This window comes from Scyliorhinus torazame, chromosome 4 (assembly GCF_047496885.1).
Source record: "Scyliorhinus torazame isolate Kashiwa2021f chromosome 4, sScyTor2.1, whole genome shotgun sequence".
Taxonomy (NCBI): Eukaryota; Metazoa; Chordata; class Chondrichthyes; order Carcharhiniformes; family Scyliorhinidae; genus Scyliorhinus; species Scyliorhinus torazame.
The window spans coordinates 333,352,224-333,359,695 of record NC_092710.1 but is presented as its reverse complement, the minus strand read 5'-3'; the positions used below and the strand labels follow the sequence as shown (position 1 = coordinate 333,359,695).

The 7,472-nt window shown below is 60.2% G+C and overlaps 1 protein-coding gene across 1 annotated transcript in view; it reads left to right on the top strand.

Moving 5' to 3' along the window:
- The first annotated feature begins 6,686 nt into the window (after nt 1-6,686).
- The window catches only part of lin9 (lin-9 DREAM MuvB core complex component), a 119,340-nt gene continuing 118,554 nt past the window's right edge, over nt 6,687-7,472 (top strand). Inside the window, exon 1 of the mRNA XM_072500221.1 lies at nt 6,687-6,729. The gene's annotated coding sequence lies outside the window, so the exon portion shown is untranslated. The remainder of the gene's footprint in view (nt 6,730-7,472) is intronic.

Sequence of the window (7,472 nt, the reverse complement as noted above, 5' to 3'; positions counted from 1 at the left end):
GCTCTCTGTGCGACTCTCTCTCCCCTCGCTCTCTGTGCGTCTCTCTCTCCCCTCGCTCTCTGTGCGTCTCTCTCTCCCCTCGCTCTCTGTGCGTCTCTCTCTCCCCTCGCTCTCTGTGCGTCTCTCTCTCCCCTCGCTCTCTGTGCGTCTCTCTCTCCCCTCGCTCTCTGTGCGTCTCTCTCTCCCCTCGCTCTCTGTGTGTCTCTCTCCCCCCTCGCTCTCTGTGCGACTCTCTCTCCCCTCGCTCTCTGTGCGTCTCTCTCTCTCCCCTCGCTCTCTGTGCGTCTCTCTCTCTCCCCTCGCTCTCTGTGCGACTCTCTCTCCCCTCGCTCTCTGTGCGTCTCTCTCTCCCCTCGCTCTCTGTGCGACTCTCTCTCCCCTCGCTGTCTGTGTGTCTCTCTCTCTCCCCTCGCTCTCTGTGCGTCTCTCTCTCCCCTCGCTCTCTGTGCGTCTCTCTCTCCCCTCGCTCTCTGTGCGTCTCTCTCTCCCCTCGCTCTGTGTGTCTCTCTCTCCCCTCGCTCTCTGTGCGTCTCTCTCTCCCCTCGCTCTCTGTGCATCTCTCTCCCCCCTCGCTCTCTGTGCGTCTCTCTCTCCCCTCGCTCTCTGTGCGTCTCTCTCTCCCCTCGCTCTCTGTGCGTCTCTCTCTCCCCTCGCTCTCTGTGCGTCTCTCTCTCCCCTCGCTCTGTGCGTCTCTCTCTCCGCCCTCGCTCTCTGTGCGTCTCTCTCCCCTCGCTCTCTGTGCGTCTCTCTCTCCCCTCGCTCTCTGTGCGACTCTCTCTCCCCTCGCTCTCTGTGCGACTCTCACTCCTCTCGCTCTCTGTGCGACTCTCTCTCCTCTCGCTCTCTGTGCGTCTCTCTCTCTCCCCTCGCTCTCTGTGCGTCTCTCTCCCCTCGCTCTCTGTGCGTCACTCTCGCCCCTCGCTCTCTGTGCGACTCTCTCTCTCCCCTCGCTCTCTGTGCGACTCTCTCTCCTCTCGCTCTCTGTGCGTCTCTCTCTCCCCTCGCTCTCTGTGCGTCTCTCTCTCTCCCCTCGCTCTCTGTGCGTCTCTCTCCCCTCGCTCTCTGTGCGTCTCTCTCTCCCCTCGCTCTCTGTGTGTCTCTCTCTCCCCTCGCTCTCTGTGCGTCTCTCTCTCCCCTCGCTCTCTGTGCGTCTCTCTCTCCCCTCGCTCTCTGTGCGTCTCTCTCTCCCCTCGCTCTCTGTGCGTCTCTCTCTCCCCTCGCTCTCTGTGCGTCTCTCTCTCCCCTCGCTCTCTGTGCGTCTCTCCCCTCGCTCTCTGTGCGTCTCTCTCTCCCCTCGCTCTCTGTGCGTCTCTCTCCCCTCGCTCTCTGTGCGTCTCTCTCTCCCCTCGCTCTCTGTGTGTCTCTCTCTCTCCCCTCGCTCTCTGTGCGTCTCTCTCTCCTCTCGCTCTCTGTGCGTCTCTCTCTCCCCTCGCTCTCTGTGCGTCTCTCTCTCCCCTCGCTCTCTGTGCGTCTCTCTCCCCCCTCGCTCTCTGTGCGTCTCTCCCCTCGCTCTCTGTGCGTCTCTCTTTTCCCCTCGCTCTCTGTGCATCTCTCTCTCCCCTCGCTCTCTGTGCGTCTCTCTCTCCCCTCGCTCTCTGTGCGTCTCTCTCTCCCCTCGCTCTCTGTGCGTCTCTCTCTCCCCTCGCTCTCTGTGCGTCTCTCTCTCCCCTCGCTCTCTGTGCGTCTCTCTCTCCCCTCGCTCTCTGTGCGACTCTCTCTCCCCTCGCTCTGTGCGTCTCTCTCTCCCCTCGCTCTCTGTGCGTCTCTCTCTCCCCTCGCTCTCTGTTCGTCTCTCTCTCCCCTCGCTCTCTGTGCGACTCTCTCTCCCCTCGCTCTCTGTGCGTCTCTCTCTCTCCCCTCGCTCTCTGTGCGACTCTCTCTCCCCTCGCTCTCTGTGCGTCTCTCTCTCCCCTCGCTCTCTGTGCGTCTCTCTCTCCCCTCGCTCTCTGTGCGTCTCTCTCTCCCCTCGCTCTCTGTGCTGCTCTCTCTCCCCTCGCTCTCTGTGCGTCTCTCTCTCCCCTCGCTCTCTGTGCGTCTCTCTCTCCCCTCGCTCTCTGTGTGTCTCTCTCCCCCCTCGCTCTCTGTGCGACTCTCTCTCCCCTCGCTCTCTGTGCGTCTCTCTCTCTCCCCTCGCTCTCTGTGCGTCTCTCTCTCCCCTCGCTGTCTGTGTGTCTCTCTCTCTCCCCTCGCTCTCTGTGCGTCTCTCTCTCCCCTCGCTCTCTGTGCGTCTCTCTCTCCCCTCGCTCTCTGTGCGTCTCTCTCTCCCCTCGCTCTGTGTGTCTCTCTCTCCCCTCGCTCTCTGTGCGTCTCTCTCTCCCCTCGCTCTCTGTGCATCTCTCTCCCCCCTCGCTCTCTGTGCGTCTCTCTCTCCCCTCGCTCTGTGCGTCTCTCTCCCCTCGCTCTCTGTGCGACTCTCTCTCCCCTCGCTCTCTGTGCGACTCTCTCTCCCCTCGCTCTCTGTGCGTCTCTCTCTCCCCTCGCTCTCTGTGCGTCTCTCTCTCCCCTCGCTCTCTGTGCGTCTCTCTCTCCCCTCGCTCTCTGTGCGTCTCTCTCTCCCCTCGCTCTCTGTGCGTCTCTCCCCTCGCTCTCTGTGCGTCTCTCTCTCCCCTCGCTCTCTGTGCGTCTCTCTCTCTCCCCTCGCTCTCTGTGCGTCTCTCTCTCTCCCCTCGCTCTCTGTGTGTCTCTCTCTCTCCCCTCGCTCTCTGTGCGTCTCTCTCTCCTCTCGCTCTCTGTGCGTCTCTCTCTCCCCTCGCTCTCTGTGCGTCTCTCTCTCCCCTCGCTCTCTGTGCGTCTCTCTCCCCCCTCGCTCTCTGTGCGTCTCTCCCCTCGCTCTCTGTGCGTCTCTCTTTTCCCCTCGCTCTCTGTGCATCTCTCTCTCCCCTCGCTCTCTGTGCGTCTCTCTCTCCCCTCGCTCTCTGTGCGTCTCTCTCTCCCCTCGCTCTCTGTGCGTCTCTCTCTCCCCTCGCTCTCTGTGCGTCTCTCTCTCCCCTCGCTCTCTGTGCGTCTCTCTCTCCCCTCGCTCTCTGTGCGACTCTCTCTCCCCTCGCTCTGTGCGTCTCTCTCTCCCCTCGCTCTCTGTGCGTCTCTCTCTCCCCTCGCTCTCTGTTCGTCTCTCTCCCCCCTCGCTCTCTGTGCGACTCTCTCTCCCCTCGCTCTCTGTGCGTCTCTCTCTCTCCCCTCGCTCTCTGTGCGACTCTCTCTCCCCTCGCTCTCTGTGCGTCTCTCTCTCCCCTCGCTCTCTGTGCGTCTCTCTCTCCCCTCGCTCTCTGTGCGTCTCTCTCTCCCCTCGCTCTCTGTGCTGCTCTCTCTCCCCTCGCTCTCTGTGCGTCTCTCTCTCCCCTCGCTCTCTGTGCGTCTCTCTCTCCCCTCGCTCTCTGTGTGTCTCTCTCCCCCCTCGCTCTCTGTGCGACTCTCTCTCCCCTCGCTCTCTGTGCGTCTCTCTCTCTCCCCTCGCTCTCTGTGCGTCTCTCTCTCTCCCCTCGCTCTCTGTGCGACTCTCTCTCCCCTCGCTCTCTGTGCGACTCTCTCTCCCCTCGCTCTCTGTGCGACTCTCTCTCCCCTCGCTGTCTGTGTGTCTCTCTCTCTCCCCTCGCTCTCTGTGCGTCTCTCTCTCCCCTCGCTCTCTGTGCGTCTCTCTCTCCCCTCGCTCTCTGTGCGTCTCTCTCTCCCCTCGCTCTGTGTGTCTCTCTCTCCCCTCGCTCTCTGTGCGTCTCTCTCTCCCCTCGCTCTCTGTGCATCTCTCTCCCCCCTCGCTCTCTGTGCGTCTCTCTCTCCCCTCGCTGTGCGTCTCTCTCCCCTCGCTCTCTGTGCGACTCTCTCTCCCCTCGCTCTCTGTGCGACTCTCTCTCCCCTCGCTCTCTGTGCGTCTCTCTCTCCCCTCGCTCTCTGTGCGACTCTCTCTCCCCTCGCTGTCTGTGTGTCTCTCTCTCTCCCCTCGCTCTCTGTGTGTCTCTCTCTGTCCTCGCTCTCTGTGCGACTCTCTCTCCCCTCGCTCTCTGTGCGTCTCTCTCTCCCCTCGCTCTCTGTGCGTCTCTCTCTCCCCTCGCTCTCTGTGCGTCTCTCTCTCCCCTCGCTCTCTGTGCGTCTCTCTCTCCCCTCGCTCTCTGTGCGTCTCTCTCTCCCCTCGCTCTCTGTGCGACTCTCTCTCCCCTCGCTCTCTGTGCGTCTCTCTCTCCCCTCGCTCTCTGTGCGTCTCTCTCTCCCCTCGCTCTGTGCGTCTCTCTCTCCCCTCGCTCTCTGTGCGTCTCTCTCTCCTCTCGCTCTCTGTGCGTCTCTCTCTCTCCCCTCGCTCTCTGTGCGTCTCTCTCTCCCCTCGCTCTCTGTGTGCGTCTCTCTCTCCCCTCGCTCTCTGTGCGTCTCTCTCTCCCCTCGCTCTCTGTGCGTCTCTCTCTCCCCTCGCTCTCTGTGCGTTTCTCTCTCCCCTCGCTCTCTGTGCGTCTCTCTCTCCCCTCGCTCTCTGTGCGTCTCTCTCTCCCCTCGCTCTCTGTGCATCTCTCTCCGCCCTCGCTCTCTGTGCGTCTCTCTCTCCTCGCTCTCTGCGTCTCTCTCTCTCCCCTCGCTCTCTGTGCGTCTCTCTCTCCCCTCGCTCTCTGTGCGTCTCTCTCTCCCCTCGCTCTCTGTGCGTCTCTCTCTCCCCTCGCTCTCTGTGCGTCTCTCTCTCCCCTCGCTCTCTGTGCGTCTCTCTCTCCCCTCGCTCTCTGTGCGTCTCTCTCTCCCCTCGCTCTCTGTGCGACTCTCTCTCCCCTCGCTCTCTGTGCGTCTCTCTCTCCCCTCGCTCTCTGTGCGTCTCTCTCTCCCCTCGCTCTGTGCGTCTCTCTCTCCCCTCGCTCTCTGTGCGTCTCTCTCTCCTCTCGCTCTCTGTGCGTCTCTCTCTCTCCCCTCGCTCTCTGTGCGTCTCTCTCTCCCCTCGCTCTCTGTGTGCGTCTCTCTCTCCCCTCGCTCTCTGTGCGTCTCTCTCTCCCCTCGCTCTCTGTGCGTCTCTCTCTCCCCTCGCTCTCTGTGCGTCTCTCTCTCCCCTCGCTCTCTGTGCGTCTCTCTCTCCCCTCGCTCTCTGTGCGTCTCTCTCTCCCCTCGCTCTCTGTGCATCTCTCTCCGCCCTCGCTCTCTGTGCGTCTCTCTCTCCTCGCTCTCTGCGTCTCTCTCTCTCCCCTCGCTCTCTGTGCGTCTCTCTCTCCCCTCGCTCTCTGTGCGTCTCTCTCCCCCCTCGCTCTCTGTGCGTCTCTCTCTCCCCTCGCTCTCTGTGCGTCTCTCTCCCCCCTCGCTCTCTGTGCGTCTCTCTCCCCTCGCTCTCTGTGCGTCTCTCTCTCCCCTCGCTCTCTGTGCATCTCTCTCCGCCCTCGCTCTCTGTGCGGCTCTCTCTCCCCTCGCTCTCTGTGCGTCTCTCTCTCCCCTCGCTCTCTGTGCGTCTCTCTCTCCCCTCGCTCTCTGTGTGTCTCTCTCTCCCCTCGCTCTCTGTGCGTCTCTCTCCCCTCGCTCTCTGTGTGTCTCTCTCTCCCCTCGCTCTCTGTGCGTCTCTCTCTGTCCTCGCTCTCTGTGCAGCTCTCTCTCCCCTCGCTCTCTGTGCGTCTCTCTCCCCTCGCTCTCTGTGCGTCTCTCTCTGTCCTCGCTCTCTGTGCGACTCTCTCTCCCCTCGCTCTCTGTGTGTCTCTCTCTCCCCTCGCTCTCTGTGCGTCTCTCTGCCCTCGCTCTCTGTGCGACTCTCTCTCCCCTCGCTCTCTGTGCGTCTGTCTGCCCTCGCTCTCTGTGGGCTCTCCCCTCGCTCTCTGTGCGTCTCTCTCTGCCCTCGCTCTCTGTGCGTCTCTCTCTGTCCTCGCTCTCTGTGCGTCTGTCTGCCCTCGCTCTCTGTGGGCTCTCCCCTCACTCTCTCTGCGTCTCTCTCTCCCCTCGCTCTCTGTGCGTCTCTCTCTCCCCTCGCTCTCTGTGCGTCTCTCACTCCCCTCGCTCTCTGTGCGTCTCTCTCTCCCCTCGCTCTGTGCGTCTCTCTCTCTCCCCTTGCTCTCTGTGCGTCTCTCTCTCTCCCCTCGCTCTCTGTGCGTCTGTCTGCCCTCGCTCTCTGTGCGTCTCTCACTCCCCTCGCTCTCTGTGGGCTCTCCCCTCGCTCTCTGTGCGTCTCTCTCTGCCCTCGCTCTCTGTGCGTCTCTCTGCCCTCGCTCTCTGTGGGCTCTCCCCTCGCTCTCTGTGCGGCTCTCTCTCCCCTCTCTCTCTGTGCGTCTCTCTCTCCTCTCGCTCTCTGTGCTGCCTCTCTTCCCTCGCTCTCTGTGTGTCTCTCTCTCTCCCCTCGCTCTCTGTGCATCTCAACTATATGCATTTGCCAGGCCTCAATAAGAAAGGGTGAAGGAGGGCAGCTCGGTGGCACAGTGGGTTAGCACTGCGGCCTCACAGCGCCAAGGTCCCAGGTTCGATTCCGGCTCTGGGTCACTGTCCGTGTGGAGTTTGCACATTCTCCCTGTGTTTGCGTGGGTTTCGCCCCCACAACCCAAAAGATGTGCAGGATAGGTGGATTGGCCACGCTAAATTGCCCCATAATTGGAAAAAAAATGAATTGGGTACTCTAAAATTTGAAAAAAAGGAAAATATTTAAAAAAAAGAAAGGGTGCTGAGATAGTTTGAGTCCAGTGTCTTTGTCTCCCAACAGAAGGAAGCTTGTCCAGCACGTGGAATGAGAAATACATTGCATTATCCAAGACTCCACCATGGAAAGGGAGAAACGCCTGCTCTATTGTTGACACTGTAAGGCACTTTATTTTGTTTTTCCTAACTGTTTTGGAATTGAATGGGGATATATACGCTCCGCTTTGCCAGACATTACTGTGAAATGAATCTGGTGGTTTAACTCTGGGCTGCTCAGCCTCGAATCATTGCTATTAAAAGTGGATAATATTTGTACAGGTTCGTTCTTGAGCCGGTTAGATTTTTTTTTTTAAATATGTTTTATTGAAATTTTTTTCCCAAACAACCATTTTTCCCCTCTTACAAAGCAAACGCAACAATAACAATACAGAAATTTTTAACAATACACAAGTAACAAAACCCCTTTATCTTTGACCTAAACTAAACTAAACCCCCCCCCTTCCCCCTGGGTTGCTGCTGCTGGTCATCTGTCTTCCCTCTAACGTTCCCCTAGGTAGTCGAGAAATGGCTGCCACCGCCTGGTGAACCCTTGAGCCGATCCTCTCAGGGCAAACTTTATCTGCTCCAGTTTAATGAACCCCGCCATATCATTTACCCAGGCCTCCAGTCCGGGGGGTTTCGCCTCCTTCCACATGAGTAGGATCCTGCGCCGGGCTACTAGGGACGCAAAGGCCACAACGTCGGCCTCTTTCGCCTCCTGCACTCCCGGCTCTTCCACAACTCCAAATAGAGCTAACCCCCAGCCTGGTTTGACCCGGGCCTTCACCACCCGCGAAATCACTCCCATCACTCCCTTCCAATACCCTTCCAGTGCCGGGCACGCCCAAAACATATGTGCGTGG